This window comes from Agelaius phoeniceus, chromosome 7 (genome assembly GCF_051311805.1).
Source record: "Agelaius phoeniceus isolate bAgePho1 chromosome 7, bAgePho1.hap1, whole genome shotgun sequence".
NCBI lineage: Eukaryota > Metazoa > Chordata > Aves > Passeriformes > Icteridae > Agelaius > Agelaius phoeniceus.
Genome location: NC_135271.1, coordinates 28737318 through 28752626, shown reverse-complemented (window position 1 = coordinate 28752626; position 15309 = coordinate 28737318). Strand labels below are relative to the sequence as shown.

The following is a 15309-nucleotide window of genomic DNA, read 5'->3' as shown; positions in this document are numbered from 1 at the left end:
CAGGCATAGACAAGAATACTTGATCTAATGGAGTACAGGCAGTCAATTTCCTATTATGTTGTATGCAAATATATCACTTTATTAAACAGGCTAAATAATCATAAAAATGTGCAAGCACACATAAGAAAAGGAACAGGAATATTCCCCTCTAAATGATATACTTACCATCTTCAACAGAAATGAAAAGATTAAGAAATTCAGTTATGTTTTTCCCATGCTGCCACTCAGTACAGCAAACAGGAAAATAAAAATTTCAAGATAAGCGGTCAAGTCCACATTCGAACTCCTCATTGTGATTTTCCAGAAAAATCTGCTATAATTGAACTGAAGAACATAACTTTGTCTGTTTACTCTCCCTCTAAATTTGAACAAGCAGCTGTGGAAACAGCAAGGGCTGACCTTTTCCATTACTGGAGAGCAAAAGAAGTATAGAAGTTGTTCAGGAATCTCTCCAAAACACACAAAGTTTCTTCAGCCTTCTAGCTTGGAATCCTACACTTTTAGCCTCTGGGATGTAATTTAAAAGTGTTGCCCAATGCCCAAGAAAATTCCACAGCATACAGCAAGAAAACAGAGGAAAAAAATTTTCACCTGAAGAAATGAAATGCAATAACATTTCAATCTCTTGATTTAAATAGACAATGAGACATTGGGAGTGTCTCATTTCTAAGAAATTGAAATTATACAGTAGAACTGAATGACAATGTTAGATTACACTCTGCCTCTTGCCTTTGTCCAGGTGAACAGAAAACACTTTGACAAATAATGTTCCCGATGTAAAATATCAATTTTCTCCTAGCATGAGTTCAGTCAATGATCCCAATTTACAAGTTATTTGTGCATCATCCCTGAATTTCCACATTTTTGGAACACAATGTTACTACTGGCATTGCTATACTCAATGGGGAATTTTAGAAAGGATAAGAAGAAATATTATCCCTTTTTGCACATGTTTAATGTTGGAGATTTAAGACACTGGCTCCAGAAGCAATTTTTTTCTTTTCTCTTTCTGTTTAGTGTGATGCAAAGACTAGAGTTGATAATTCCATTTTCATATGCAAATTTCATATTCAGAAAATGTAATACTATGCACATCAACTGTTTTTCGCCTTTGGTTTCACACTGTGGATCTGATGATCAGTAAAAGATAATGAATGTACATATCACTTCTCAGTATTATACTCACAACTTTATATTTCAATCAGGCACTACCAGGTTCTACAATTTATTACCTATATTACTCACATTTTTAATGGGGAAACCTCAAAGTAACATTGCAAATACTGTGACATGATAAAAAATATGCATAGAATGCATATCCTGCAATACATAAAATGATAATTTAAAAAAATTAGTTTGTTTGTAGCACAAACTCAAGCAAAGTATGGTGGATGTTATTCGACCTTGTTCTCCAGAGCCACATAATATGAAAAACACAAAATAAGAAAAGTATAACAGAATATAAAATTCAGACACCAGGTCTGCAACTATAGGATTCTTTTCTGTAAAAAATAAGATGGGAAAAGACTGGAGAATGTTTACAGAGACAAAGCAGATACAAGAAACTTCAGAGGCTTCCATGTGAGGTTAAGCCCCCACTTTTCAGGTCAACTGCTGTGCACAAATTTGTCATTCAGTGCACTGTGACTAAGTGATGGGAGCTCTATTTCATTTAAATCTACAAACAAGGGTCAAACACCATACACCCAAACTGAGAGCAGACAGTTTCAGCTGAGCAAACCAGGTAGAGAAGGAATGCACTTCAACTGGTTTTAGCATCCCATTGGCTTTATCTGTAGTTCTAGGCATGACAGCATGCATGGTATTTATGGCTTAAAAGAATTTCCGTCTGTAAGTTTATTACCTTGTAAAAATCAGTGAGAAAAGGACTTAGATATACCAAAACCAACTTACAACAGGGCAGATAGATTTTTATTCTCACTTTGCACACCAGAAAACCTATTAGCATGTTGTTATTTAAAAGTTTCATTACTAGAGCTCTGCTGTGCTTCAGAAGACCCAAACTGCTTCAGCTCAGCAGGTCCAGCTACTGCTTTACTCTGCCTCCAAGGTCATAAGCAGATGTCTATGGAGGAATAAGAGGGAAAGCATGCTTCCCTCTCCTATTTTCCAGCCTGGTGACAATCTGAGGCAGAGGTCATTCTTACACATTTACAAACCACTAATGAACCTCTCCACCCCCCTTTTTAGCCACTGTAAACTGTAAGGATCTACAAGGTGCTCTGTCAACCACTTCCAAAGATCTGCTATCCCCAGCCTAAAGGATCCTCCATTCTTTGGTTTCTGCTATAGCATACAAGTCTACTTCATTTTCCTACTAATCTTATCACAGTTTTCTTAGCTGCATCACACAAAGCCTGAGTGTGCAGTCCTTCATGCAGAATTTCCACTGACTCCAAATAGTGCAGTTTTGGGAGCTGAGTTGATTACCTGAATATGTCACCAAATCAGCACACTTCTCTGACAGCTTTTTTTCTGCAGAAGACCAAGTATATGAAGCTGTTACTGTAAACTACATTATTTGGGCTTAACAGAATCATAGAACCATCTTGGTTAAAAAAGACCTGTGAGATTACTGAGGCCAACCATGAACCTCCACGATCAGAAGGAACCAGCACTACAGGATTAGCATTACAGCTCAACTGATGAGCTTCTATGCAAAGCTGGGTGCATTGCTAGGTTTTAAACAGAGCACAAAAACTCAAATGACAGATCTAAATATAAAGGAGAAAAGATGACCTATAAGGATTAATTATATTAAGTTAGACATACAAATATGGGACTTTGGAAGTAAATGCACATATTAATATAGACCTTAATTTTATAGAATCCCTTCCTCCTTTCCTTCATTTTAGAGAATCCAAAACATCTATTTCCAGATCAACTATCCCCAACAACCTTTTCCAGAACCCCTAGAGAAAATTACACTTCACTATTCTATCTTAACTTAAAACCTTCTTGATGGCAGAGCTCACATACAGATTATTCACAGTAAGGGTTCCAGCCCTACTTGCATAGTGAGGTCATACTGGTAGCAGGGTGTTCTCCAAGTGTCAAAATTACCTATAAATTACAAGATAAGTTAAAAACTACTAGCAAAGTTAAACTGGCAAAAGAACAGAAAACAAGTTTACAAGCGGAAAAAAATATTTAAAAGGGCTTTTGCTCACTCTTCAGCACACCATGCAGTAGCACAGTTTTCCTTTTCCCCACTTCAGTTGGAACTGTGTTCCAATCAAAAGATATTCTTTCCTTTCTAGAAAATTGAACAAGTAAATGAAAAGCAAATGGACAAGTAAGTTCAAAACATGTTAATTCACTTCCTTCATTAACTAGTTAGCAAAATGCTATCCAAGTTTTGTGTATCGCCTTATCTCCCACTGAGAGCTACATAAGATCCCTCAGTTAAAAGTATTCTTACACAGCAGTGCAGTTCTTCCAGGTAAAATACTCTGTAGAAAGCAGGTAAATATAACATGATATGCTGGGTATCACACTGGAAATGGTGCAAAGCCATCTGTTGGTGAATCATCTGATGGTATTGATGATGTCATTCACAATAAAAAAGAAATGAGAGGATTGTCAACAAAGTCATAAAATGAAATTATAGTCCCCCTATGTGAAGCAGAATCTAATTGCAGGCATTCCTTGCTTGTGTGTGCCCTCCCCATTGCAGCTGCTTGCCTACCTTCTCTTGCAGATGGTTCAAATAATTTTGTCTCCTCCACAGCCTCTTCTATTCCTGCTCACCCCATATCACCCCTTCTCAGTCCAGACTTTTATTTTAAGGATACTGAAACTATTACATGTTCTTTGCACAAAGCAAGTGGGCTCTCAAAGCTTATACATGGTGCAAAAATTCGTTTGCATGAGCCAAACTTGGGGACAGAAGAACTACCTCACACTGTAGTCTTACACCTACTTGATAAATGGGATAGTGTAAGGTCAGGACTTGAGGACCAAAGCACCCTTATTGCAACATTCCTTTCTTCCTCAATCCCAGAGCTCACAGGTCAGGACATTTAATCAGGGATATGCAGGACAGGAGCCCCAAATACATACACAGATGTAAACATGGACAGAGTCAGTCAATGCCTCAAGTGTAACTCAACATGAATGTCAGAAAAGATTCACAAGTTTAATCAGAAGGGTAAAACAGAACTCTTCTGCTTTTTTCTACAGAGTTATTATCTGATGAAAAGTTTACAGCAAATGATCATATTTGGCATAATATTTTAACTAGCTATGGTATGTCTCTGGGTTTCCTACTAAAAATGTTTTTCTTTTTACTATTAGTTGAAAGATTTTAAAGGAAAACAAAAGAACTAACAAGAATTTAATGGGAAAAAAGGGTGGGGTTTTTAAAATATATGAGAAACTTAAAGTAGATTGCAAATTATGAAAAAATATTTATTTCCCCAAAGGTACATTGGTCAAAAAGGAAGGCAAACCACCACCTTGCACTGACTTAAGCCCTTTAGTATATCACCTTCCCAAATGTTTAATTTATTAGGAGAGTTCTCAGTAATAACTTGTTTTAGGAATGTGATCTTGTATTATAAATATTGTCTGAACTCTTCCAAGAGAAATCTGTTTTACTGCCATTTTATATTAGAACTGGACAGGTTTGTAAAACGTAAAGTTACTGAACAGTACCTTCAAGCTATGCTAAGAAAAGATAAAACAATCACTAGCTCAGTGGGTCTGACAGTTTTATACACAAATTTAAGTTCACAAAGGATGTAAACAGAAAGTCAATTTCTGCTGAATGTTTTTGTTCCTAGAAAAAAAAAAAACACCTAAATGATCAACCCAAAACGCAACAGTAATGTTAAGCAGACACGTAATACTAGATTAAATTTTCAACAAGGTTTGGTCTCCATATTGACATCCTTATAGTTTATCCAATTTATACTGGCATCTAGTGAGAAACTAGGCCACATAGAACTGTGATGCAGTAGGGCACTTAAACAGCATGTACATTTTTACAGTCTTCTGGTTTTTGATCAGAAAGTACCGTATCCATTATTAAAGATTTGAGTAAATACTAGCATTGCATTCAGATGTATACCATAATCTCATACTTAGGCCGTTCTTACCACTTACAATTACTGATTTCTTCCTGTTTTAAGTGAGAGATTGTAACAGCAAAAAAATACCATTGCTCTTAAATATATTGCGTACAAACCACAAGATTAATATTTAAACTCAGTCATGATTCATCTACCAGATCAAAAAAGATTTTCCCAACAATCATTAGCATTTTATTAACAGTGAACTAAACACTGGCAGGGTCTTGCATTAGGAGCCAGTCCAAGCAAAGTTAACTCTTCAAAAACAGTTGACAGGAAGGCATCTGTGTGCTATGTCATGGGTGCTAAGCAATTCTGGATTCTCTTGAATATTCTAAGGAACAGAGGATGTTCTCAAGGTGGGAAGAATGACCTACATTCATTCTCCATAAATGGGAGTTTTCCATGACTAAGGAACTGATTAGACAACAAAGAGAAGTGAGGCAGCATCCTTGCACCTATCAAACAGCAAACACCAGTTCAAGGTCACCTACCTGCCTTCCATTACCTAGGAACAAAGCTACTTACTGCAACTGCAGTGTAGTCTTTCAAGTTACTTGCACTGCATGCTGCATTATGCAATGTTATTTGGCTACTTCACAGAAAAGCAGGTGAGTAGAGGATCAGTCTACCCTGGGTAAGATAACAGGAAAATTGCATTTCCCAAAACTCTTTTTTTTAAAGGAGAGAAAGAAGCAAGTCAGGTATCGCTCTTCAGTGTAATTTAAAATACTTTCTTATCACTAATACCAATTATAAATGTTTATTCAAATTTATGAACACCTGCTTGACATCAACAGAACTGACACACCCCTCCAATTACTTTTCTTATATGCTGGCATATTTATTTCACTCTGATGAGATGAGGCTTTTCTAATTTCCTGTATAACCAGCCCCAGCTCTCTGTATATCTCCCATTAAATTGTGAACAGGCTTCACACATATTTTTAGATGTTTGAAAACGGCAGGAAGAGCTTTTTGATGTTTTAGAACATGTTCAGGCCCAGTGCCTCAGTATTGTTTGCTTGCTAACTCCTCAAGCTTATGTCACCCATATGAATGGAGTTCAGGCTTTTGAGAAAGTTTACCATATCATTACCATCTGCCTAAACTGCTGCAGTCAGAGGTCTTTCCCTCTAATGTCAATGCCATTTTGAAAAGAAAGTTGCAGGATTCCTCCTTGGCTTGGAACATATTTAGAAGTCAATGCCTTATTTTCTATGATTAGTCTGTAACAATGTCAAGTGTGAAATTTAAATTAATGAGCGCTTCACTTATTGAAATGACTTCAGCACTTTTGCTACTTTCATTGATTTCTATTTACTTTGGCAACCACAAATACGAAGAACATATTTCTAGATGTGACTAAACAGACTAATAATATGCTAGTATAGATGCACCTACTGATCAAACATTACACTTAACTCTAAGCTTATTTTGAAAAACTAATACAATAGGATAAATATATTATTTATAAAGCACTGTTCATGTCCAGTGAAAAGTGTCACCTTTAAGTTATTTTCTTACCATTCTTCCCACACTAATGATTGGACTACACTAAAGCAGTAAATGTGGTATCAACATTACCCCTCTATATAATCAATTTGAATTTTAACTAATATATTCATCATCCAGTAAATACCACCACAACAGCAGATAAAGCTGTAGCTAACCTTCAGAGTATTTTAGCCTCCTGGTGAAGGCCAATTTTAAGGAGGAAGATGGATTTGATTCCAAAGAGGTAAAGAAAAATCTTTATTCCTGTCTGTCCTTCCCCACACGTCAAATGGTGATTTTTTAAAATTGAAAATCTTACAACTTTTGTATTTGTTGCTAGCATCTGAAAGAGTGCAAATCAGTGGAAAAAGCTAAAAGGATAGTTGTTTAGAAGAGAAAGACAAGGCCAGGATTCTCTGCCCATAGTTTAGCTTGGGTTTTTTTCCTAACTAAAAAACTGAGATGAAAAGATAGGTGGAAAAGAGAAATCCAGCCTCCCCAAGGCTGATCAAGACATTGGTAATGCAGCAGGCAGAGACAGCGTTGTGTTGGCTGGAGCTCTGCCTATGCTCCAAAGGTAACAAAGTTACCTTTCTCTTCTCAAAAAAACTGTTTTTATACAGCACAGCCAAATCCACAGCTATTAAAGCTAAATTCTCATGCCAAATAAAAAATTAAATGTAACTAAGGATGGATTCTGGCCTTCAAATAACAAAATAGTCCTCAATGCAAATCCCCACTCAGTGAAATGGATGTAACCTGCAAATAGGGATTTTTAAAAGACTCAAAAAAAGGGTAAAAGAATATGGAGGGCTTGAACTTTGTAACTTTTGTTTTACACCCAGATTCTGCAAAACCTTAATTTCTCTAAGCAGCTGTACTTAAATGGATCCTTGCAAAATCAGTTATTCAGTCTCTCCAAACATTTGTCTACTAGCTAAGAAATTCAGACGATGACCAGTGTGCCTGTGACTCTAAACTTGAAGCCACTTGCTCCTGTAGAATTATATGTGCAAATTCTCTGGGCATCACTGGAAAATGAAGGGTACAGCATCATGTAGATTCTAGAAACTTCAACATGGTAGTCTGTTGATGCAGGAGATTTATTAAGTCTTTCATGGATGGAAGACTCTGCTAGCAGACTGCTACTTGCTGCATTATAACTTGAAGATAAAATTACCTCTATTCTTTCTTTTGTTTCCATTTTGCAGGAAAACCTGCTGCCCCTGGAATATCTGACCAGTAAATATAATAGTTAAGGAAATGGAAAGGTCGCAAACTTCATAATTTCTCTATCTCATCTCCTCTTTTTTGCTTCATTAATTTCTGTTGATTTAGTAGACCAAAGCCTTCATTTTTGGCAAGGACCAGATCTGAAATACTTCCTATTTAAATTCCCAAATGAGACTCCTTGCTCCAGACCCTAGCTGTGATGCAAATCCTCCTGTTACTCTCTGGTAGAGTGCTGCAGGACATACCATGGTATGAGAGTGTTTAACACTGTAAGTCACTTCGTAAAGTGTCATTTTTAAGACGAAAAAAGCTATTTATTAATTCAGAAAAAAATTGTCTCTGTAGCTATGATTGCAGAGGAAAAATGATGTGTTCTTACCGCAATAGATGACAGTTCTTTTCCGTGTAGAAAAGGCTTCCAAGAGCAGATGACAGAGACAAAATTAGAATTTTTCTAGCAAGCATCCCATACATGCACATCTGCAAAGTGTTCCTGCTTCCTTCTTTGCAACCACTACTATACACAAATGTTTCCCTTGAAATTAGAAAAGCATGCGAATCATGGTTGCACCTTAGTCTGACTAAGCAATTACAGATGAACAGCAGAAGGCCCACCGATCCTTTTATTTACTCAAAGGTCCCTGAAGTTCCAAGGAAAATGTGAAACCTTTCTTGATGTTTGAATCCAGATTGGAATTTATTTCTCAGTTTTCTTTCACTTATAAAAACATTCTGAAGCTCTACAGAAATTCACATCTACAATGGCCTTTTTAATGTAGAGAAGAGAAGGATGTGTCTTAGCCTATCAACAGGGTCAAAAGGCTTCTATACTGAAGCCAGTCTCTAAAGCAGAGATTTGGGAAGGTTATAGAAAAAGATGTGAAGACTGCCAAATCTCTTTAACAAGCTGGAATCGCTATTTGTGGACAATGCTACAAAACAAAAGCCAGATTCAAGTCTGATTTTAAAATTAATTTCAGTTATAAAGATAAGCAAATATTAGAAAGAGTCAAAAGAACTCATTCATTTGACTGAAAAAAGCAAGTAAAAATCAACCATGTGCTGTCAGAAGCACAGTAGACTTTAACGAAAAGAGCAAGTAAGACCAAATTTCCCAAATTTGCTTCACCTGTTAGGTTTGATATGGAAGCCAATACACTGCCCAATAAACCATGCTGTCACCCCTACCCCTGCTGCTCTCTCCTGGGGTCAGCTTGGAGTTTTACGGCAAGATTACGAGGAGATGATTGCATAATGAGAAGAATATCTAGGAGGGCAAGGGCTTTTCTGCTGAAGCATGGAGAAACTCATCTAGCTGCATGCTCAAAACACAGAGAAGAAATAAAGCAAGGACTGATGCAGGGGCAAAATTCAGCCTGTACTGGTGTGCTTTACATGTGGTGCTACACCTGTACTGAGAGGAGCCTGCCGTTCTTGGAAAAAAGCTCTCCGAGTTCTGGGAGCCATTCTGGCACAATGAAGACACAGACAATCAGAATCCAAGGCTCTTTGGGGCATCAGGACACCTTGCTGCTGGTTTTAATGAGCTGTCCTGTGAATTCAATTCATCAGCATCCCAGTGACCCAAGAACAGTCATCCCTAGGTCCCTTCTGTGCGTTCTGATCCCATCATAGTAAGCAGGAAATACATAAGAGTTTTGAGAGCACTACAGCAGATGGCATTGACATACAGACAATTGTAATTTTCTACCTTAGACCATCAAAACTTGAGAACCTTTAATTCCTAGAAATAGAAGCGATACTGCAATTGCTCAAACTCCACCAATATTTTTACCCCTTTCACTGTGCTACTTTGAATATATATACATTGATTGCTGCATTAAATGATTGTTTTGCCCCACACAATGCAGTGTTTTGCATATTTGCTGATGTTTCCCTAAAAACACAGTGGGAATGAATCATTACTGAAACAATTTACTTTCAGTTAGTGCATGAATGCCTTCCCATGATGCTTTGATGCTTTGTTTGTCCTCCTATAAAAATTATTTATGACCCACGTGTGATCTTTTAAATCAGAATACTTATTCAGAAATCAAAGCTCCAGCATGTTAATGCAAGTAGAAGCCCTGACTAATTTTTCAAAGCCATGTTGAATATTCAAAAGCTAGGACTGAAGGAAAGGAGTTAACATTAATTAATATTTGAAGCAGTAAAATAAAAGCAACAGTGAAGCTAATTTTGCAGGACAATTAATCATGAGTCTTGCTAATTACACATGGGATTTTGCAAATGATTTTTTTCTCAGGTAGCAGAGTAAAAATGATAATCCACTACCCATCAAAATCATTGGCTCCTCACCAATGTCCCCAGCAAGAGCAATTAGTGGGAACAGCAGAGCCCTAGTAATTGCATGTCAAGAGAAGAGAATGTTAGAATTTTAATTGCTCCAAATAAAGACCACTTGCTCATACATACACCTGACTGTCCAAAACTAGCCTGCAAGCTGGAGCAAGTGTGTAACCACTTCCAGGTGTCTGCACAAAAATAACTCTGTGGGAGAAGCACTCTAAGCCACACATGCAGTTTCTGGAAGAAAAATATCAATATACACTTATATTCTGAACTGCAGTGTCATCACTTGAGTATAAGAACTGGGAAAAAAAAATATATCACCCACTTGGGAAAAATGTGCATATTCTTTATATTTGCCAAATATTTATTGCCGACATTTTTTGAAGAACTTTAACTATCTTCAGGGTGCCAAGGGCTTCAAATTTACTGAATTTTAGGATCACCAATAAAATGTTTTTAACAAGACATCTCAAGAGGGCATAAAAAAAATTACCATATTCATGAGAGCAAGCCTGTAAGATTGCAATGCTATAAACTGGATGTCTATAATTTGCTTGTGGTTTTCTTAATTAAAAAAAAACCCAAACAACTAGTAATTAGGGACTCCAGTTTCATTTTTGTACTTTATCCCAACCAGTGACATGATATTATTACTTTTTTGTTTAATATACTTACACATGGATGCACACAATTGCAAATAATCAATAATATTTAAGTATGTGTCCAAGATCTAAATGATGATGGATATATTTAAATATTGCTTTCTGGGAAATTATTACTTTACTGGTCATGTAGTAACTTTTAAAATGCACAGGTTAAAAGGAGCACCTGCTTTTTCTCTATTTCTCTTTAAGGTGTTTACCATTTACCCTCCTTTACAAATGAAATGACTGAATTGCCTTCCAAGTACCACTATCACCTATTGTCATTTGCTCTTTCCTGCCACTTGTATGTACCTCATATAGAGGTACTAAACCACTTTCTGCTGCTAGCTTTGTTAAGCATTAAACCAAGAGTAGTAGCCTTAACTTGTCTAAATATATTCTTTGCATGTTCAAAATCACTGTACACTGTTTATTACACCATGACTGCTTGGGAGAAAAAAAAGCAGGTCATGCAGAGTGCTGCTTCCTTTCCTGAATTACCAGCAGATCACAGGTGTTTATCAGACTCCCGGAGGTGATTCAGGTAATAAACACCAGGATGGCAGTTTAAATGGTTAGAAGCTTTTCCATCAAATACAGTCCTTGCAGTCCTATCGTTTTGCATATATTGCTCACAAACGGCAAATTATTTATGCAGCCTCCTTAAGTGGTTCCTTATGGTTTTTACTTTATTTTTCCAAAGCAGGAACCTTTTGAAAATGTGTGTTCTCATGACAAGGCAAAATATCATTCCATCTGTAAGTCTGACTCATTTCTTAAAGCTCACTGTAGATATATAATGCCAGTGACCTTGCTTTGCCCTTCTGTTTAGCTCAAATATCTTTCCTAAGGAAGAACCAGTTTCATCACAGAAGTTACTATTCTGTGCTTATACAAGGAGCTCAAGAATAAACTGTATGCAGCCCAAACTGACTTTCCAATAAGAAAAGCTTTTTCAGAGATTTCCTTGTGAAAATTAAATGACAGCAGACATTGACAAAGATTGCTACACCAAAACCAGCTTTTAGAAGGATTTGCTGTCAATTAAAATAGGCTGAGTTTTAAGAGACAAAATGTTTAAAAGTAGTTTATTTTTGTTTAAGCTGGCAGAGTCCAACTTACATAAATTTATGCTTCTGCACAAAGTGCCTGAGATACCTCTAGCAATTGCCCATTACTTGTTAAGAAATGGAATGTTTCATGGTGCTGACACACCAAGCCCATATTTAATGCCCGAGTTCTGACATGAACCAATGTACTGTCATGCAGATCACCTGCTTCTTCCCTTCTTGACAAACAGCTCTGCAATAATCACTTAGGAATTCCTTATATGCAAAGTAGGTATCAGGAACGGATTTATGGCTGTCCAACATGATTTAGCACCAGGAAGAAAGAGGGAAAGCCAGGACAATGTGAAATTTCTAAGAATCAGAATTACTGCCCTTGTGGTGCAATTTCTCTGAATCACTTGAAATTTCATTAGCTATGTCTTCATCTCTTGACATAACATGAATTCCCACAGAACATGTGTGAAATTGAAGGAGCTAGGAAACACTCAGAATATGCAATGTTAGTTTCTGCTAATTTTCTACAGTTTGACAGTCACCCTTAAACCCCAGACAGACTATGGTTTCATATTATATACCAGGTAAGTAATAGAGTATCACCCTTTTGATCTTGGTGGGTAACTGTAAAAAATTACTGATTTTTCTACTTTTTTTACAGTATGAGAATTAGCCATACCAAAAACAAGCAACTTGCACAAGAAAATACAGTAAAAACACAGTAAACCTAAAACCTGAATTTAAGTCTATCAAGCCCTAAAATGTCAAACCAGACCTTTTATAATCAGTTCTTTTTGCAGTCTAATGAAAAAGAATTCAGAATATGATATCAGATACAATGAGGAATTTCAAGTATTGTGCTATCCAGTATAAAACTGAGATTGAACTCAGCTCCTTTTCTGCTGTCTGTTAATGGCCTAGGATGTAAGTTCTCTGTCCATCTTCTCATGCCATTTCAGACTGTCACTAAGGTAAACCCCATCTCACCTCACAGGCTGCAAAAAACCTGTAGCACTTTAACCAGTATTTATGAACAAAATGCAGGATGGCAGAAAATGCCAGTAGATTGAACACAGACAAGAAAGATTTTCTGTGACTTCAATTTCAGAATTCCAGACACTTCAGAGGACAATTTTCAGGAAAAGGGAAAGTAGTTTTACATTCCAGTTCTGTTTGAAAGGAAGAGAAACAATATCAAAATGAACTCCATATCACGGGAATGTCCTGAGCACATTAAAAAGACTAGCTTGCCCAGGAAACTTGTCTTTTTAAAAATATTTTGAACTAAAACGAAGAAGAATTAATTTCACTTCAGTAATTCATGTCCTAATCAAAGCCAATGAAGAAATAAATTGAGGTGAAATAGATATTCAGATCAAAAACATTAAGTTGGGTCATTGAAATGAATATAATGAAAACATTCAAAAATTCAACCCCCATATAACCTTGTTACTTCAAGATACTGATGTCACAAAGTCTTACTACAGGTTTCACTCTATTGCATCAATCTTTCATCTTTGATAAAAACATAATATCTCAAAACACCTTAAGCAAAGCAACTTGAACAATGGTACTGCACACAGAATGCAAATCGCAGGTGGCTTAAAGAATATACATGCAGTGCAGCTGGCTTTTATCTGGCAAACAGGTGCTACATTTTGGATTTGCTGACTAGCCACAACTTTAATGACTTTTCAGTGAGAGGTGAAATGGGGATCTGGGGAGACTTGCATTCATGCTTGTCTAGCTGTTTTGATTTGGTTTTCTCTTTACTAAAAATTTTCAAAAGAACATAATAAATGAGCACATCATAACACTTCCTCAGAATATCCTACTCTGTTTCAACAACTGGCAGTTAATAAACACCAAAATAACGTGCTTAGATACTGGAGAAAAATATAGGCGGTGATGTGGCAGAAGATATTTTAAACCTTGCAGTCTGAAGCACCAAGATACATAAAGTGCTGCACAAAGTACTCTAAATGTCTGGCTAAGAGTCTGGCCCCACACATTCAAATATACAAGAACACAGCACCAAAGCAACAAGGGCATGAGGTTCTCTCCCTTGGCTTTGGAACAATATAATGAAGTGCAGTCCCTGCACCTGCACACAGGTTAATCTGTCTCTTCTAACAGCTGTACCCTGTAAGCTCTCCAGCATATTATAGAGCCATGTTTTTAAACACTTCAGGGTGGAATGGTTTTTGGGCTTTTTTCCTGCCTGGTTACCTAGACAGGGTGTGATTACTACGTGGAGCACTAGTTATTCCTCCATGCCTACTGATGCTGGTTACGCTGTCATGCTATGAACTCCAGGGGTTTAAATATTTTGACCCACAAAACAGATAGGTCATAGTTAAAGGCACAATAATAGAAAATAAAGTTAAATATTTGGTTTGAATGTTAATAATGAGGCACAATCTAAAAGAAGACACTGTTAGTAATTCACAGCTGAACTATGACCTTCCTTTTTCAGGGGATGCAGCATATAGAAATAAGTCCTATCAAAACCAACAGCCAGAAAGGACTATCAGAGTAGCAATCTAAACTGAATTAAACACCTGAACAGATATCACAGAGCAGGATCATTAGTTAAATGATTAGACAAAGCTCTTGGGTGTCCTACTTATCCTCTCAGTTACAAAGAATGGTAAAAATAGTGTCCTGCTGAGCACAAAGCAAGAAGACAACATTGTCTTTTGGAAGAGGAGGAAAGCTCTGTCTGGAAAAGAAACTTACCTAAGGTTAATACAATTGTCTGGTTTCAGGTACTGTACACTTCTCCAATATATCACTGCACACTTGCACAAAATGCCAACACATTAGCACAGTAATTCTGCCTACTCATTAATTATGCCATCAGTCACCCATCTTAAACATGCTGGAGCTGAAAAGAAACTGCAAGATGCATTTTCTTTTCCCAAAAGGTCTTTACCTCAGCACTGAGCCTGTTTTAAGTTTCCATACACGTTCCTCCTCTCCTACAGACTTTGACCTATTTAGCCTGTTATTTGGCACTCTTTCAAAACAAAAATCAAAAAAAAATATGCAGTTTAGGAGAAGATTGAGACAGGGAAATAATCCCATCTCCCAGAATCAACAGGATGTTGATATGAGTTCCAGAAGTCCTTTCCCACCAGACCGATCAATGAACAATTATCTATAAAGCACAAGGCTAGGCAGCAGGGTTCAACACTGCTCAGAATTATTTACTTCTCCTGTGATTTTAAAAACTATTCTCCTTGCCCTTCAGTGAGAAATAAATATATGGAGGAGTCCTGAAAGCTGAAAATTCATTAGATGAGCTAGGAACAAGATAATAAAGCAAGCTCTCTCTAACACTGATAACTGGGTGCTCTCCTATAGAGAGAGCACCTTCATATGCCTACATTCAATCTGCTATTCATCACAGCAAATATTGGTACAGAAAGATTCACCCTAAAGTCCCGCCTCATTAGGTGATAA

General features: G+C 36.9%; 1 long non-coding RNA gene across 1 annotated transcript in view; it reads right to left on the bottom strand.

The window, feature by feature from the left end:
* The window catches only part of LOC143694513 (uncharacterized), a 173606-nt gene extending 158895 nt beyond the window's left edge, over positions 1-14711 (bottom strand). The window contains exon 1 of the long non-coding RNA XR_013183027.1: positions 14584-14711. This is a non-coding gene — a long non-coding RNA (uncharacterized LOC143694513). The remainder of the gene's footprint in view (positions 1-14583) is intronic.
* Positions 14712-15309: the final 598 nt, after the last annotated feature.